The 20,474-nt window shown below is 30.9% G+C and overlaps 1 protein-coding gene across 1 annotated transcript in view; it reads right to left on the bottom strand.

Annotated features, from left to right (window-relative positions):
• Nucleotides 1-1,422, bottom strand: part of LOC129002267 (lachesin-like) — a 182,307-nt gene extending 180,885 nt beyond the window's left edge. The window contains exon 1 of the mRNA XM_054429945.1: nt 1,367-1,422. The gene's annotated coding sequence lies outside the window, so the exon portion shown is untranslated. The remainder of the gene's footprint in view (nt 1-1,366) is intronic.
• Nucleotides 1,423-20,474: the final 19,052 nt, after the last annotated feature.

The raw sequence follows: 20,474 nt of genomic DNA, 5'->3' as shown, positions 1-20,474 counted from the left end.
TCAGACTAGTCCAAAAGGGTCGTGGCATTATCACATAGATAAAATCCATTGATGGTTGGCTGGACTTGAATCTAGAACCTCGTGCTCCGAGGCCCCACCTCTATCCCCCTACAAATCCATTAAATTATGGATGGTACTAGGTGTCTATCAAGGTAAGTTTCCATGGAGGACTCCCTCCTAAGCATCTAAAAAGTTCCGGAAGACTTAGTTCTATTAATAACGAGTTTAAAACAAAATTAAAAAATGAATGCAAGTTAAACATAGTGCCTACATTGTAATGTAAATTTTCCTCCATGTCTACTAAAAATAGCGTTCTGCCATAAACATGTTGGTTTCTAAATATAAAACGTCGGAGGATGAAAAAAACCTTGCAGATGTATTCAAATATATGACGATTCTATACGAACTAAACAGATTTTGTGATAATATAACTACAGATTAATTTTATTTTGTTAATGTTAAGTCATAAGGAAGGTCATGGCGAAAACCCTTTTAAATCGTATACTTTTCCTCTAAAGATTTAACTGGGAATAATCATTCTCAGAAATTACTTTTTCCCTTATAATTTGAAGGTATTTAAAGCACATGATAATGCAGATAGTTTTTAAATTAAAATTATAACCCAAAGCTTATGCTATTGTTGTTTTTAGTTAAACTAATCTATATTAGCAATACGTACATACAGCTCTTTGGTAAAAACAGGTAACAGGTTAAGAAATTTTTTTTATTGGTGTTATTTATTTTTAAGGTGATATCTAAAATAATAATCGGTAAAGAGTATTTTTCTGTTTCTGAAACGTATGTCACAATACATTTACAACTTCATAAAACTTTGCTAAATAACAGTTGTGTCTGTAACTGTCTAAATAAATCTTTGTAATTCCCAAATGCAATCTAAATACGCTACCTGTTCACCTCTTATCGTAGACTTTTAAGGATTCAACAAAGAGTAACTATACTGTATATACAGACTATTGTTTTTTTTTTTTTTTTATATAAATCTTTTAATGTGATTGACGACCATAAATGTAAGTGGTTTGTAGCAATCCAAGAAAATTCTCATTATTCTTAAGAGTAATCTAAATACGAAACACGTGCGGTTCTTTGTCGACGTTGGTTTAAAGATTTAATCATAAATAAAATTCCGTTATAACTGGTTTATCTGAGATTTTTTTCTTTGTTGTCTAAATACTTTGATTATTACAAATATCTAAGTTATAGTCTGTAAGTAACCTTTTAAACTTTTTGTAACTAAAGTAATCTAAATTAACACGAGAGGTATACTTCTTTGTTTACTTCGAATTTTCTAACCGAAAACTACATTGTAAGTACTAAAGCTATAAGCAGCTCTGACGTTGGCTCCTACCGTTTTCACTGGTGCGACATCAGGAGGGACGCACTATTTTAGTCACAGTATCCAAGAGAGCACGTGGCCACGGTGCGATCCGGACGTACACTGCTCCAGACACAGGCTCCCATCCCCTCCCCTCCCTCCCATCCCTCCTGCCGGGGAGGGGGAGGCAGGCGCACTAACACTTCACCAATAATATTTTCCTTTATCTGCTCCCACTTCTTATCTCCACTGTTAAGTGCTCGACTTCTTACCAACCCTCCACTAAAAAGTCCCCTCTTTTACCCATCAGCTGAAATCTTGTAGCCCTAAAGCCTTAATCATTTCTTTTTCCGGAACAGCTGCCGACGTCAAATCCCCGGCGAGTTGTCTTAAACGCTGAATTATTCTTCCCTAATCCATCAGCCCCAATTACAACAGGGCTAATCTTACACTCTGGAATATTTTAACGGAAATTTCAATTACCGTAATTTAATTAACGGAAGTTGGATTGGATTTATCCATGAAGAGAGAGGGTTGATGGTTATTAATTGTAGAACGTTCGATTTTGTTTAAAATATTTAACGTTGATAAAAGTATATAGTAATTATTTTAGGTTTGGGTAATTTGTTGAGACTATATTTTTATTCAGTGTGGTTACATTTTAAAATGCAATGCTATATTATAAACCAAACATCTTAAGGTAATCAACTAACTATGAATGAACCTAAGGTGTAAAATTGTGTATCGCATGATTGTAAAAACATTTTTAAACTGTATAAAACCTGCATTAGCCTGATTATCAAACTTTTTTTATGTTAAACCCCTTAAAAAGGTAATTTTTCATTTTTTAATAACGCCTTAGGCATCTTTTAGTCTCTAATCCCTGCTGGTCCATTAAATTTATTTATTGTTTAAAATTATTGTTGTAGTGTTTACAAATGCATTGTAAATGCCTATGTACATACTTACCCCATTAGGAATAAATGTTGAACAGATTTTGATCTTTCAAACAAGATTGACGTCTCTGACCCATGAGAGAGAGACTCATTGTAAAGGATCTTAGATTGTCATCTTGGTTATATTGATTCGAATTCTGATATGCAAATAACTAAACAATACCAACTTAATACGATTGCAACAACAAAAAAACTTTATTGAAAAGAAACTTTTTCCTAACAATGTACCTAACGTACATGTTCTCTCACTGATTTGAGAAAGCAAAGAGGCCAATTCGCTCATCAGTGAGACAATGTTAACATTGTCTCACTCTAATTACTTTATCTCACTCCAGATTTGCAACGTGAAGGCACGTACCAATTAATTTGTTTTATGGTAACTGTAGGAAAAATATAATGTGCAACTCGACTGCAATCGCCTCACTCGAGAAACCATTCCTCACTCACCTACGGCTCATAAGTAAGGATTTCTCTCGAGTGAGGCAATATCTCACTTTGCTCACTAGTTGCACAAATAACTATACTTTTATTGTAACAATGACAACAGTAAGATAATGGGTTTAGTACAATTTTGAAACGTTAGTAAATACAACATAATTTAAGTAGTTAAATATTGTTCAAATGTAGTATACTTTAAACAGTATAATTTTGTTTCAATATATACAGTAATAATTTAAAATAGTTTGGAATAAGAATTAATTTATTTATTTATTGAGTTATGCTATTAAACTTAATAAGCTACTCAGTAAAATCAATACTTATTTTGATGCCCAAATTGTTTAACAAATTTTTATAACAACCTCTGGTTTATTAAAAACGCTTTTACATTGCTTTTGAAAAAAAAATAAATAAACGAGTGGTTCAAGACCAGAAAATGTAAATATTCAAATTAACATGATTATAATCAATATTCCATAAACTCACGTTAAGCTAATGGTAATATAAACCTGTATATTCAAATCCACAAGTTTTAAAATACAAAACCCCCGCAATAGCATCCCAACCGTACAACAAATCCCTCGCTCACAGCAATACAGCTAAAATATTCAAAGCAATAAAAATTCCATCATCTGGACTGCACGGTGTTACCATGCCAACAATAACAAGCCACAATACTACGCCAGTAACAATGAATGAAATGATCACTACAGCGCGGTATGAATGGGAATATTGTGAACAGCTGGCGCGCTTGGCCAGGCTTCAACGCCGCCTATTTATAACATGTTCCACTAGCGCTGGGCTATAATTAAGCCCCTTATTGCCCAAATATGTCATTTCTGGCAACTTAAGTGGTCATTAGCGGTGAGTGTATGCACAGTTTACAGGTTTAAACAGCTGATTGTTGAAATGTTACATGAACCTATTAATGAAATGGATTGTCTTTAGAAATATTTAGAATAAATATTTTGTCAATAGTTCTGGAAATAACGTGAGTTTTAGGTTATATATACTTAGAAAGCACATCAAAGTAGGTTTTGATACAAGAAGATGATAAAATAATAAAAGTCGAATAGATAAGACAATAGTTTCGTTTCATAGCTTTGCTACAGACTAAGGTTAGCTTTATTAAGAATCATTAAGAGGTTTACTGAGTGCAGTTGAAAAATCATGAAAATCCTCTTAAATTTCTCAGAATTTGTAGGCAAAATAATCTTATAAACTTTAAATTAGTTAAATTACTGACCACTAAAATATTTATCATAAAACTAGGCTATTGAAAATCTGAAGCTTGTTTCAGTTGTTAAGGCCGGCCATGTTTGATTGATTTTTTACTAAATGTTTTGCCTTTATTCAGAGTGAAAAAACCCATGTTTACATTTTGTATTATAAACTACGGGTTAGGCATTAAATTTAAAAGTTAAACTTTCTATTTGAGTATGTAGTAATTGTTTGTAATTGAGTTAAGCCAATAATAAATATAAATGAATCAACCAATCAAAAGTTGCTGGAATTAATCATAACATGGTTTTAAAAGCGTGACAATAGGTTAGATATGTTGTGTAATATTGATAATAGTTAACCATAACCTTAAACGAAAGAAAAAATGTGTTTTCCAAAACTAAAAATATCAGTCTGTCGAGCATTGATACGAATTTTAAAAATATTACCAATGGTCATCTTGTCCTAATTCTCTTGGTTTAAGTAAGCACACTCTTTAATAAAACGTATTTAAATTGTTTTTACTTTAACTTTTAAAGTAAAGTTTTTTTAGGTCTATAGAATATTTTCAGGTTATTTATAGTCTTTGACGATGACATATATAAATTATTGATACAATTTTTTCTGATTCTGATTCAGATTTGTTATATTAATGTTAAGTTGAGAAACTGGCCTCTTATTACGTCAACAGGGTAATTGATGTGTGTTTTGTATATTTCGTGTTTTCCGTAACTGCTGAAAGAACAAATAAAAATGCACAATAAACATAAATCCAGATGGTAAAACATGTATGAAATATTTTATGACACGACAAAAGGGGTGAAGAACTGAAAGCCCTCATCCACCCCAGTTTAGAACCCCTGCCAAAGAAGGGTAATCTCTTTCAAGAGATGCGGGCCCTTTAGTACGTAATTATAACTTTTATCTAGTGCTTATCATGAGCACATTGCGCATTTGGACAATAATTCTGCTAAAAGGGGTTGAAAATATAAATATGTTACTACAAATATAATAGGTAACAATTCTTAATCATTGATTCTTAATCGTAATCCAATACCTTACATTGAACATTTGTGGGAATAAAACTAAACACATTTACTTAAACGATAAATATAAATCAAAACTGATTTAATATTAAATTTATTTAAAGAGGGAAAACCCGGTTAAATTATGGTTTGATCAAAACTAACAAAGGGAATAGTTGTTAGATATTTCAAATTACCCAATATGACAATAAAATAGAGTTTAAACACTTGTTATCAAGATATTTAAAAAATGTAGTAAATTTTATACAGGGTGTATATAAAGTCCCGCACAGGCTAAACATTTTTTAAACGACAACATAAAAATCAATAAGATTTGGTACATCAAAACTACACCTAAATATCTACCTTTTGAAGGAACTATCAGTTTTCCGTCATATCATGAGAACGTCTGAAGAACGCTAGAAGTCTGAAGAAAATCTTAAATAAGAGCATAGTTAAGAGCATAGTTATATGTACAACAAATTAAAGGCCTTTACTAGCAGAGTTTAATGCCGCAAATTTGAACTGATACGGACAACCGAGTCAAAAATAACAGCAGTTCAAAGATTCATTGAATTGCAATGCTACCTCCTCAGGAGGAGGGCAGCCGCTAGGAATCGGAAGAAAATCATAAACTAGGTCGATATGCACATCAAATTTAGATTACAATGCCGCGAATTCAAGCTCAAAAGAACAACTGAGTAAAAATTGTCAGCCGTTCAAAGATTGAAAATGGCAGATTCAAGATATCTTTTAACGGCTACCGTTTTTGACTCGGTTGTCCGTTTGAGTTAAAATTTGCAGCATTGCACCCTGCTAATAAAGCCCTTTAATTCGATTTACATTTCAACCTATGCTCCTATTTAAGATTTCCTTCTGACTCCTTGCGGGACGAAAGAAAACTGACGGTTCCTTCAAAAAGTAGATTTTGAGGTGCAGTTTTGTTTTACCAACTCTTATTGATTCATCTGTTGTCGGTTAGAAAATATTAAGCCCGTGCGGGACTTTATTTACACCCTGTATAGTACTAAACTATTAGTAATAAAAAAAATTTGTAATAATAAGATGTAAATTATTGTGTATAGTGGTACAGATTTATTACACAAATGAAAGCAGTTGTAAATTATAATTTTATTTTTAAAGTGATGTACCGTTAATACGTTTAGGCACGTTTCAGATCCAAATGAGCGTAAAAGTAATCGCCCCACCCCCACACAAGGGTGAGGCTCGCATAATTGTCCACTTGGGTCGAGTGTACTTTAGGGGAGATTACTACTGGCCTTAAGTACAGCACCTCCCCTCCCCTAATGACTCTAACTATTTAGTCATAATTTAGGCAGCATTGACTTGATAAGATATGATTAATGTGTAGGTCTATAAAAGGTTACAAACCTCTAGAATAAAATAATATAAACTCTCGTAAAACCTAGACTAAAAACACACACATGTTCATAGTTCTTTCTTTAATTAACCGAACAGTATTGTATGGATAAAAATCTGAAGTCATGGAACATGGAATTGAATTTTTGCATATTGTAAGCTTTAAAAAATCCATTTTTATTCACCAAAAACAGTATGTTTTTATGATTATTATTACAGTACGGATTTAAGTTAAGAGATTAAATTTTGATGCAGATGAATAACTTTTTGACTAAAATACATATATTTTTCTTGATATAGTTTAACTTATTGTTTATAGGAGAATACGTACTAAGGGTTATTTCTTTTTGAGCTAGGATGCAAGGCTCTAGCCTGGGATAGTTTCCCACGTTACTTAAGGCTATACCTAGGGGTTGCGGCTCATCACTTAGATAAAGTTCATTGGTGATTTGGCGTGATTTGAACCCTGGACCTCAAGGACCGAGGTCCCGTGCTCTACCACAAGACCAGCTCGCCCCCCCAATTAAAGGGTCTTTGCTTATTCATATATCTTAATTCTATTGGTTATAGACGGATTTGAGCCCTGAGACTCTAGGGAAGAGGCAAGCCACAGAAATAATAACTAAAACCAATCTGTGGAATTTTTTGCAGTAATATATAAAACTACTTATTCCATTCAACCATCAAGAATATGCAAATTTTATTTTCCAATATCTTTTCTAAAAATAATTAATCACTATAGACTGAGTATGGTTTTTGTTTATTTAAACGGATTTAAAAGCTTTTTTAAACAACTTTTTATGATTTTTAATTCCAGTTTGATATTTTATTGATCTATCTAGGCCTTCAAATATTCAAAATCAAATACAAATATATTTATTATAGAAATTATCTTGGTCCAATTGATGCATAAAGCCAACAAACAGAAAGTTTAAATTTTTTCCCCTGTTTTCAAAAACAAAGATTCCTAAATACAGTATACAATTTTTATGGCGGTTTGTGGCAGGCACTTTAACTTGAAACAAAGTAATTGGCAGCACACTAAAAGATCTAAATGTAATTACATTTCAGTTATACATTTTTTAGTTTTTTATTTACATAAGTACTTAACTAAATTTTCTAGTTTCTCTAGGAAAATAACATAACGTTTAAAATAAAACTAGCAAATTATCGTTATCTTAACACCCACAGACCCTTATTTCAACCCTTAAGAGCTAGGCAACATAGAAATAAATTTAGCCACCAAATAATTTCTAATGTACCATAAAATCTAAATTCTTTAAATTCCTAGGCTTTTGTAAAGTAAACACTTTCAAATAAAATATATTTTACAAAAAGGGTTTAAAACACAAACCAGGGTTAACTAGATTCCTAGTCGGTTCGCAATATAAAATTTCAATTAAACCTAAAAGGGTTAAACAAATTATTCTTGCTCCGTAAATGCGAACCTGTAATGGGTTCAGAAAAACAAAAGTGCCCTCTTAGATATTAAGGTAATCTCGGTGCTATTCCGGGCAAAGCTTTGTTGTTATTCCGGCTGGTTCTTTTTTAATGGAACAGTATTTTTCATTTCATTTCCCTCCTAAAAAAGATTGTAACGCTTCAGGATATTAGGAACACATTTTATATTTATTTGCATATTGGGGTGATTACATGTGTGGTTTCGATTTGTAATTGATCAATATAGTTATTGTGTTGAATAAATAAACGACAGTTATTAATAATAAACTTGTTAGTAAACAATCATTACAAATTCAATGATACATGTATATGCTCTTTTCGCCAGCATTTATTATGTATAATTATATGGACATGGTAAAAACATTTTATTTGATTCTTACTTAGTTTTCGGTAAAAAAATCTAAAGACAAGAATGGTAATGTGTAACAGTTCATTTGACAGTAAAATTCACCTAAATCATACAAATTCAATATAAATCTTTTACAAAACTTCTTCTTGCTGTATACTAAACAGCAAATTATTTCGACAACAAATTTTCAAGGCTAGAAACCTCATTCTACAAAATCCATTCTTTTCCAATTGGTTTTCGCTTAAGCAAATCCTGATTACCATTAGAGAATGACTTCAGAAATTTAAGACTTGATCGAGTTTTCTTTCTGATATTCCAGTGTTGATAGATGTTTTTTTTATTAATAAAATGTCAGGTTCCAATACTGCTTTTATTGACTTAGCCATCTTTCTTTCTGTAATTACAGTACTTTTTTTGAACTACTAAGAAGACTAGAAATTTGTTGTTTATGCAATTGAAATTTATAAAATAATAATTAAGACAATAACTCGTGTGATTTACATATTTTATCGTAAACTATTAAATTCTGGTGACGGGAGTAATTTAGACCCAAAAACAGTCTGTAAAGACTTTTACAAATCTTCTAACATTGGTAACTTCAAATTAATACTGGTGTTATATTATTCACAAGCAGTACATAGTTGAAATATTCTCATAAATCTTCAATAAAATTCAAAATATAGACATCAATTTTGCAAGTGAATTAGTCTAAGAAATTATTAAATGTTCAGTTAAAAATAAAGTTTGTTAGAAAGTCTAATGCAACCCGTATAGTTATATGCATTATGCAATGACATTTACATTGGTACTATTTATATAATGATTTTTTTGTATCAAGTTAGTGTATCATAAGGAACATACTCTTCAAGAGAAGGTGAACGCCCCCTGATGTAGAAGCACATTGCTTGGTACATTGAACTTTGCTAGCTTCATAACGTCCTCCACTCTTGTGAAATAATACCTTCTGAGATTTTATGACAATAGTATAATTTTAGGAGGGAAATATTTAACTTAGGAGTTGAGAAATTCGTATCATGGAGAATAATTTATTTATGGTTTTTTTAATTGATCTTTGAATTGTGTTTTGGGAATTGTAAAGCTCCTACTTAAGTTAAAAATCTGTACAAGTAGATTTGGCTTTCATTAGTTTAGTTTATTGCATTCGTTTATTCTTTTATTCATCTACTCATCTACTCATCTACTCATCTACTCATCTACTCATCTATTCATTTATTCATTTATTTTTTTATCCGTTTATCCGTTCATCCGTTCATCCGTTCATACGTTCATACGTTCATCCGTTCATCCGTTCATCCGTTCATCCGTTCATCCGTTCATCCGTTTATCCATTCATCCGTTCATCCGATCATCCATTTATCCGATTGTTCGTATATTCGTTTATACAACGATATTACTTATACATACTGAACTAAGTGGTTCATCATCGTGTATGATTCTAGTTAAACATGTTTTCATTAACGGAATTGATCAAGTAATCAGGTCTTCTTTTGTAACACATGAGAATAGAGACCCTAATAATCCTATTGACCTTATGACAAGATTAAACTTTGTCCTTTACTACATCACCATGTCCACTTACCTTTGCGAAATATATATGATTGAAGTAAATTTATTGCACAACAGGTAAATACATTTGAAATATTATTTAACATTGTATAAACGCAGCTGTTTTCATGTCTTCCGTAACAAAATTACCTTTCTTTTTTTAAATAATTTTATTAAATTTAAAAATCATAACTTTTAGATATGTTTCTTTTTAAATTTTTTTTTAAATTTTACAATTATTAGCTTTAAACTATTTTATTAATAAATGATCATCAGTTTACCAAAATGTAAATTAATCCATTCAAACCTGCAGAAAATAGTCCCTAGCGCTTTCCACTAAAGCATAGATTTTTTGAGGTAATTAATAAATATACTTTGAACTTACCATGACAATGTATCGCTAAACAGTATAAAATTATTCATGTATCAATATTGTTGTAATGTTTAGTCACAGATGACCGATACGTACGCAATTAAGAGTCCCAGTGTTATCTATAATTAAATCTTTTTGCCCAGCCTAATGTCATAATAACTTACGCAAACAGTGATGGAAATTCTGTCTTTACATTACATAAAATGTTATTTTCAACCTTAGTTTATGGAATGTTCGTACTCTAACATTTTTGACTACACTACGTTAAGTCAGATAAAGAAACTGCTCGTATTTTCAAGTGACCCGGTTTGTTTTTTCATTTGTATTTTTCCTGTCTTACAAAACTTTAAAATTCCTTTCCTCTGCATGTCATATTTTTTTATTTATTTTTACATGGCCTAGTCTTTGGACCAATTGGTATGTGGGTTAATAGGAAATGCATCTTGGTTTTTGTCAGCTTTAGTGACTATTGTCAATGTCCGTAAGGGTCAGTACATTTTAAATAATGAATTTTTAATCTTGAATCTTGACTAACTAGTAAATCACCAACCATAAACTACCCTTTCCAACCCAACCTACCTAATGTCTTTTCTACGCATTGATAACATTTTATATCCCTACAAAACTGTATGTATAATATTTCCATTTTCTTTTATTTTGATACATATCTGTACAGTACTTTAAATATGCACTAAACGCAAATGATATATTTATGAGATTAAGCTCAATGACTATGACGTTAAAAATAAGCTAATGTGTTTACTCCCTAGATGGAAGAGCTTTTTTAGTTTCTCAAAGCATTTATTAGCATGGGTTTTTTCGCTACAATATTACGAAGTTATAAACTGACTAAATTTGGTTTTGTTCGGTTGTTATCCGGAGTAAACAAGTACCTAATGATCATTTTAGTAGTGTTCGGAAAAAAAATGTTTGCGAAACCAGCTGCTTTGCAAGTTATTTGAAGTGAACGAATCGACACCCTGTATGACAAATGTAGATAAAAATAGATTTCTAAGCCCAACGCACGTGTATCATATAAAGAACAGCCATCAACAGAGTAAGGTGAGTGGCCTCACTAGTAATGACACTTGGTTTGGTACATTGAACTTGATATGCTTCATTACCTACCACCCTTGTGGGGTAATAACTTGAGACGTGTTACAGATATGTTTGAAATTGAAGGAACTGAAAACTAAACCATTTCTGATAAAAGTATAACTTTAGTTTCGATCTAACCATTTAATTATGTATTTAATCGCAATTTTTGAAAAATTTACTTTATCACTGTGGTATATTATCTTCTATTTGGCACAACCCTCTGGCAACCACTACAAAATCGTAAAATGAGCCTATTGTGGTATTTTTCATTCTATGACTATTTCCTGAGAATGTCACATTCAGAGAAATGTGTTCTGTCTGCAAAGTAATCCATCTTGGACCTCCGCAGGGCGTCATCTTGTGAAGCCTACAGATGTTCTGATGATCCTACAACACAACAATGGAAGTAATACAGGAATTGCTAGTCATTGTTGATTTTCTAGTACATTACATTGTTCAACTGTGTCTAATCATATGAAAGGCTATTGTAAAAAAACCCACCTAGAAATATTATACCATATCTACTAGACGTTGAAATTTACATCTAATTTTTTTTTCGTTTTTCACCGTTTATCAATTTCAGTTTCAGTTGGCTATAGAGCAAATGGGAAATGTCATTAGAAACAATCAGATTTTAGTTTAAGCTAGCCAATTGATAGGAGAATAATTCATTCCAGTATGTTTTTTTCCTGAGGGCATTATCAATATTTCTTGATTTGTTGGTCACAAAATTGTGTTTGTAAATTGTGATTAATTTATGTTAGTGATGAGTAGCCAACAAACCTAGAATAACATTGATAGTAAACTAGTCACAAGAACTAGAGCAGACATCCATAATGCAGTAGAGTGTTAAGCGAGTTTCAACTGTTTGCTTGCGGCCTCCAAGTTTGTCTTCTACATTTGCAACACAGACTGCTAGGAGTATTTGAAGGTTTCAAAATAGGTTTCAAAGTAGGGTGGCCGAAGTTGTTGCAACTACTAAATTGAATTTCTCTAAAAATGCATCTTGGAAAAGATGAACAGTAACAAGGCAATTTAAACCACTATATAGTAAAAAGGTTGTTTAAAATATTTGTTAATGGTTTAATAACAACATAAAGTATATTGTGACAAATATAAAAGTACAACTAAACAAGTTGGGTATCAGCAGATCATTATTCCCTTGCTTTAAATAAGATCTTTATAAGTGGTGCAAAACGATAAATTGTGTACGATCACAAAAATACAAAACAACAATTTGAAACTACAGACGATAATTTCACTGCAGCACATATCAACTAAAACAAATATCATTTGAACAATCTACATGATTTTCACCCACCAACTGTAGGAAGCTTGGTTCCAGCTCGGGAAGGTTTTACACATAACTCCAGGCTATTCATAAGTCAAAGCATTATCTTAGACATAAAGTCCATTGGTGGGACTTGAACCCGGAACTTTGAAGACTGAATCCCCTCACTCTACTACCAATTTGCTGTCCCAACAAAATCGAGCTACATAATACTTTTTTATCATGACATTATCAATTCACATTTTATCTTCTATGTCTCTTTCCAACTCCTGGTGAGTATAGCCTCCAAAGGCAGTTTAAGCTTATGTATTTCACTAACACAGATAAGTTTGTCAGGGTCAAGAAATCCACTTGCCTGTGTTTGACTTGTCAGAGTTGGACAAACTTCAAACTGGACTACGAAGTTTGCTAGTTGATGCATTTAAGCAAATTAATGCACAGGTAACAAAATTTTGTAATAAAAGTACTAAACAAAAGCGAGGACGGACAATTTAAAGGGAACAAAATATGTCGCTTTAGGTAGCTTTATGTACAGCGGCAAACTAGTGATGGTTATTTTTCAAGCTTTATTACATAATAATTCAATACATAATATACTTACAATTAGGATTTTAACATCAAACAATTTATATAATTTTATTTATAGACTGTGTGATTAATATACACTTCCTCGAATGTGTTAGGTTATAAGTATCCGAAAAGGTAATAAATGCTGTAAAACGATTTAAATTAACGATACATGTATTCAAGAAGAATCTAATGAACGTTTTTGTATATTTTTTACCAATTATATTTTATAAAGAGAGTAGTGTCGAACAATATTCATGAATATGAGAGCTCCCACATGAAGCTCTGCAGGTACATTACATGGGACATGAAGGAACCATGCGGCATGGAGGAGTACATTTGCCTTCTGTTTAAACATTCTCTTGGGCCCGTGATTCAAGCTGCCTTCTGCTGGCTAGTATCTTAATCCATTTGAAGAACTGATTTATAAAAAATAAAAATGAAATAAAAATGATTCTTTTTAAAACTTAATATCGTAATAGTTTATTTAGTTTGCTTACTGTAGAATGTCCAATACTTTTATGATAATACCTTTAAAACCTAACTAATTCTTAGAGATATTACTTCTTATAATTACGAAGAGGGGAATTTCAAGAAAGAATGATTTATGTTAGACAGTATTAAAACGAGTTCATTGTAAATTAAGATTACAACAGAATGCATTTAATAAAGAATATGATTTTGGTATAGTGTCTTCATCAAAGTTCTCCTGCAACTAAGAGCAGATATCCATATGCAGTGCGGTGATAAGTAAGTTTCAACTGTTTGGTTGGCACCCAAGTTTCACTACTTAATTGGCAACATTGGGCTATACAAAATTAATTGTCTTAACAGCCTAAAATTCCATAATTCCATTTCTGGTTGTATGACTCAGAAACAGGAAAGTTGAGTACTTTTATAAAAAATTAATATTTTAAAAGTAGAAAGTTTTAAATAGTAAAATTATTGTACAAACATGATTGTGGACGTTAAAAAATGATAGGTAAAAATATGTTATTACTATTGATTACTATTTAATGAATAAAAACTATTGTTTTGTAGTTTAAATTGGCAATGTATCACTTATACTAGCTTGGTTCCCTTCTTAACAATCATTAAGCCTTGTACCTCCTGAATAAAGGACCAAAGGTATTGTTTAAGATAAAACACATTCAAATACGAGATAATAATATACACAGAATACTGAGAGAGAGTTAGAATAGCTGTTTTATGGTCGTGTTGGGAACGATATTTTTGTTATTGCAGTAGTAAAATATATACAGACTAAGAGCTTCTTTAAAAAAAGGAACTTAAAACAACTAAGTAACACACTATTACTGCTACTCTAGATTGTGTGAATTAATTATATTCATATGAAATAAATGTTTTACACTCAACTATTCTAAATTTAATTCTCAGAGGTTAAGATTTTTACCCCCCACCCCCATTCACACTGTATCTTCAACTGTTAAGAAGAAACTTGACCATGTTTGTTTGTTTGGGTGTTTGGTTGTTCTTAACTCTTACTTAGAACTTGTTCAAGAACGATCTTAGACTTTACAAAAGAAATAGCTTTAACCACTGTTTTGCTAAAATGTAGGTTCAAGAAAACGAAGTGTAATTTTATGATGTGTTTGAGATGATTTGAAATATTACATTAATGATAATATGCCCTTGTATTTTACTGCTGAAATTTTCACATTATCGTACTAAATACGTAATAATATTTAATAAGTGTTTAACTTAACATGAATTAGTTGCTTTTGAGTGCAATGGTAATCCATTAAAAATTTGTTATTCCGCATAAAAAAATTTTCTTTGCTTTCAAGTGTCTTTTAGAATTGACTGCTACATAATTTTTCATCAACACGACTAACTTAAGTGACTGAAGGTTTTTGTGTTAATTTATTAAACGTACTTTTCTATAGTGGAATTATTAATATATCGCTGTGAACTTACTTAACACAAACATATGTATAAAATCGGGCAAATTGCATTTTTGGTTTATTTGAAAAAAATTAAAAGATTTAACCCACTACGTTGGTAGTCCAATAAAATATTTCGTGGACAAAAATAACGTATGGTAATTTTAAAATTAGGGATAGTTTTTGATATGCAAAAACTAAATTTCCAAACGAAAACATACTAAAATTTGTTTTTTTATGACACTTGGGTTAAGTATTGTCGTTAAAGCGTGGGCAAAATAAACTTTCAAATCAAAATCCACCTCGGTACTTAAATTAGGCGAAATACTGAAACGGATGCTGAGAATGACTTCCGGTGTTACCCGGAAGTAGGTAATATCAGAAGTCTCTTCACCATCTCCTTCGACTTTGAATAAAGCAATCTCGGTGCAGATAAATTTATAAAGCTCTATAACTATATTGTAGAAAAGCAAGATTGTTGCTTTAAAAACTGCATATACACCTTTTTGATGCTTTAAATTTTAACCATATTTTCATCTAGTTTAGTGAAATAATGAAATAATGACTTTATTCCCCAAATACAAGTTTTTTACATCACAAATTAAGTGTATTGCTTACATTAATGTTAAACGAACTAACAATTAATTCTTTATTTTAATGTATTCATAAGCAAATATTTACATGACGTTTTCCGACATTGTACCAAGACTGGGAATAACTCAAACTATTAAAGAATTCTATTTCAAACCCGTGTGAATATTTAATCAGCTTTTTGGCATATTTCTTTGGTTTTTGTTTAGGGTTTTGAAATATTATGCTATTTTATCAATATTTTATCATCGAAAAAACTAAGAAAAATTTAAGAGCGATGATTATTTTCATAGAGTTGCATGAAGTTGGCACATTAAAACACTAACACAAATAAATTAGAATTCACGTAAATATTTAAGTAATCCCATACAAAACTCATATAACGATGGTTAAACCTTTTTTCCCTTTAATTGTTATACATCAATCTTAAAGTTAATAACTACGCTTTTGTAGATTACAATTAACTTTACCGTTAATGTAATGAAGATAACATTTGAAACTCCCATTCAATATGAACGTCAAATGAAATGATTAAGCTACTTATTACATACAATAGGTATCACACCAACCAATTTCGAGGTTTATGTGTTATTATCGAGAATTAATTGATTGAATGGCAGTTTTTAAGCAGATATTTTCAGTTTGTTTCAGACCAATTACAATGTATCTGCATTCTTTTATTAAACGAATCCTGTTTTGCTTGAACACTATTTTTGTGGGTGTGTTTTGTTTTTAATTTATCAACATTTAAATAAGCCTAGTAGTCCAGTCAATGAATGATCCAAAAGTAGGTGTAGAGTGCGTGAGCAGGTAACTAAGCGATTCCTTCAGAAACTTGTTCAGGGGGCTTAGGGTGTTAACATACCAAAAGTCCTGACTCCTAGGTGGTGAGCCAGGGGATGGAGGGGGAAAAAGGGGGGGAGAAAGGTACGCATTTTGGGTTTTTTTATTATATCTCGAAAACTATCAACTTTTTGTATACTATAGTAAATTATAAAATTGAAGAAGATTAAATTTTCTACAAGAAAAGTATATAATGTGTTTATTTTGGTTCAACAGATTACGAGTTATAACTTATTTCATTGATATCTTATTAAAATACTCCTTCCATAAGAAATACATGTAAATTAGTATGCGAAATGGGGCGAATCCTATCCGCCCAAAGGAAATATAACTGATATTCTGGAAATCTTGACAAAATTTTCAGTAATTTGACACTTAAATCATGAAATTTTGTCAAAAATTAAAGCGAGGGTGAGCGTTTAAAAATGGGATGATTGAAGGTTTTTTTTTATATTTCCAATAAAAAAACACCAAAACTCGACATTTTGTTACCTCGCCCTCGCCTTAATTTTGGATCAATTTTAATGATTAAAGTGTCAAATTACTGGAAATTTTGTCAAGATTTCCAGAATATCATTTATATTTCCTTTGGGCGGATAGGATTCGCCCCATTTCGCATACTAATTTACATGTATTTCTTATGGAAGGAGTATTTTAATAAGATATCAATGAAATAAGTTATAACTCGTAATCTGTTGAACCAAAATAAACACATTATATACTTTTCTTGTAGAAAATTTAATCTTCTTCAATTTTATAATTTACTATAGTATACAAAAAGTTGATAGTTTTCGAGATATAATCAAAAAACCCAAAATGCGTACCTTTCTCTCCCCTTTTTCCCCCCTCCACCCCCTGGCTCACCACCTAGGAGTCAGGACTTTTGGTATGTTAACACCCTAAGCCCCCTGAACAAGTTTCTGAAGGAATCGCTTAGTTACCTGCTCACGCACTCTACACATCATTCCTTGACTGGACTATAGGTAAAACCAGTTTAACAATAATTTAACGAATTAGTGTTAAAAATACAAAATACATTGTCTAGATGGACCAGTATTTATGTGTAGTCCATAGTTATGTTTCATTTAAATGCTAATTTAATTTTCATTCGACTTTTTTCTTTTATTTATGTAGATTTTTCTTCAATGATTGATTTTGATTTTGACTATTTAAAGTCATGTAATATTACAATCAGAGAAATAACAAATAAATACGTGATTTTTTTTTTAAAGTAGCCTAATGAGCTTTGACAGCATATTTATTTTTGATATTATAATGTAGCCAATAAATCTTCTTATAAAAAAAAACATTGTTTGATCAAAATTAAAATTAAAATACAACTTTTTAATGTTGTTAGGATTTTTCTTGCATGTGTTGTTTACACATTAATTTATGTTTTCACGTTAACAAACAACATTCTTCCTCCGTATACTGAGCCTCTTAACAAATATTTAAATATGTTGTCTATGACTCACCACAAAATTAGAGCTTACAATAAATTACATATGAAATATAAACTTACACTGTATACGGATATATAGAATGAAATCTTCATCCTAAGGTGAAGAATTGAAAGATGGTTTGAATGAAGACATAATTTTGATTCTCTCAGCCTCAGGTTGGACCCTAAATGAATCGTAAAAGATAGCCAATCCAATATCAGGTGTGGAGTGATACCTTAAACTTATTGCCCTTAAATGAAATAAGGGTTGGTTATTGTCCATTTTATTTAGTAATTTTAATTCGATACTCACTAAGAAAGATTTTGAGAATGTATGATTCTTATCATTGCTGTCAGGGCGAGCAGTGAAACCAATGAAAATTACGGAATTAAGAAATGCTGTCGCATCTAGGAATAAATAACAATATTAATATTAAAATAAACTAAAAAATCAAAATAAAAGTTCTTCACGAAAAACGTTGGTAATATTTAGCAAATTTTTTAATCTTTAAGACACGTAATGCTTAGGAGTCTTTTAAGGATTATATTTATTTACGTACACCAGACATGCATACGTTATTGTATTATCCGACCGACATACTAAGAATACAAACAGGGTCCCTGACTGTCGCATAGTCATTATATCAAATACGCCATAAAGACCTTGCGTACATATTTATAGACCCAAGATAAAAAAATATGTAACATATAATAGTTGTACATAAATAAATATCTAAAAACGCAAGACATTCGAAAATATTTTAATTAGTTCTATAAATCAAGCAAATACAAGATTTCAAGTACCTACTAGGCTACATAGATATTTCAAATTAATAAAATCATACTATAGCTTTAGCTTTATGTAATTTAATGGCTTTTTATGTACAGTAATTGATTTATATTTCTTCACATTTAAGGATTGACTTAAAGCTCTGAAACGAAAATGATTCAGCCAAAATGAACTATTATAATTTCCAAGCTTTGCAACCAATAGAGTATTTCCTCACTTCGTCTGAGTTTAAAATAACAAAAATACAATAAATTAATGGAAAACATATTTTATACTTATTCATACAAACAATAAGTGATTCTACTCTTCTCCCCATAACCTTACAAAACACAATTGCATGATAAAAAGAAAATAACAATATGAATAGAATAATAGCAATTAAGATTTTTTAATAACACTTAACACGACCGGTGTAGAAACATCATTATGTATATTTTACATCCAAACACTTTTATGTCGCACTTTAAAATTGGTCTTTAACATAACATCAAATAGATGTATACCAGATCCACAAAAATCCCGAAATATCAATTATGTGTTGCATTGTAAAACAAGTCATTTTGTGAAACATAATCATTAACTTACACAATAACGTAACACAATGTTACATAATGTTACATAATGTCGTAATAATGTTACATAATCATTACTTAATCACAATTCAAACTTCATTCTTGTTCCAGACATTTATTCTTTGCAAATCCAAAATACATACAAGTTACATAATATACACTCTCATTGTATAAGATAATCAACTAAGCCTCAAACTAAAGTATACACTCAGTTGAATGTAATACACAAATATTGGGTAATGAAATGACGTTTGGACGTGCAAACAACAATCTACATATGTGGAACAGTATAATGTATCTTTGTAACACATGTTATGTAATTGTGTTTTATACCATTGTTTGACAAGCAAACACTTAAGAGTTAATAGCATGCGTTTAGAGTGAATACGGGAAGCACCTTACATGGTTTGTTTAGAGTCATTATGACAAACAACGCTAGTGCCCCAATATGACAATTAAAACCTAATATTACAGTTATAGTAGCAGAATTTATTTTGAAACTATTTCAGGTTCGTTCTGTTTCAAGTTGATTTCTAATCACAATTTTAATTCAAAAATCACGTTAGACCTTCTCAACTCAATTTACTCAAAGTATGAGAATGAAAAATAAAATATGATTTATTTCTTATATTGTGTGATCGTTTGTGCATTCGATTTGAGCTAAGAATATTTTTCTGGTCCCCCATGCTAACTTTATTCGGGATTAACTTATTCAATTAGAAGATTTTGAACTATCAAGTCCCATTTTGAGGACTGAAGTAACACGTTAATCAATAAAATGCATTTCTACAAATATACTCGATCACTTAGTTCATTTTACAATATTGAAGAGTTTCATTCGACATTTTTATTAAAATAGTAAAATAGCGGAATAATCCATTATACAGCACACATAATAAATTTATTTAATGTTTAAAACCACGAGATACTAATTATTAATTTTTATAATCTAAAAGTACGTTTCTTCTGCATTTATTGTGTTTAGGAAAATTACATTCCTCCAAAGTTGGTAAGAACGTGACAAAGTAAATATAACATCCTCTTTTTGGTATACAAAATGCTTAAATTTGCATTAATGAGCTACTATGTACACAAAACAAACGTTTTCGCTATCTTATGTGTGAAGCTTGTAGTCGTGGAGATATATTAACGCCATTACAAGAGAGTAGTTAAGTAGCCTCGGTGTAGCCATTAGAGGAGAGTTACATCACTTGTGTAACAGGTAGAATCTCAGCTAGGTTGAAGTCGAAAATAAATACCACTAGGTGAATATAT

This window comes from Macrosteles quadrilineatus, unplaced genomic scaffold (genome assembly GCF_028750875.1).
Source record: "Macrosteles quadrilineatus isolate MER2022 unplaced genomic scaffold, UCM_ALF_1.0 Scaffold_9__3_contigs__length_116548681, whole genome shotgun sequence".
NCBI lineage: Eukaryota > Metazoa > Arthropoda > Insecta > Hemiptera > Cicadellidae > Macrosteles > Macrosteles quadrilineatus.
The sequence above is the reverse complement of the archived record's forward strand: the minus strand, read 5'-3'. Positions and strand labels throughout refer to the sequence as shown.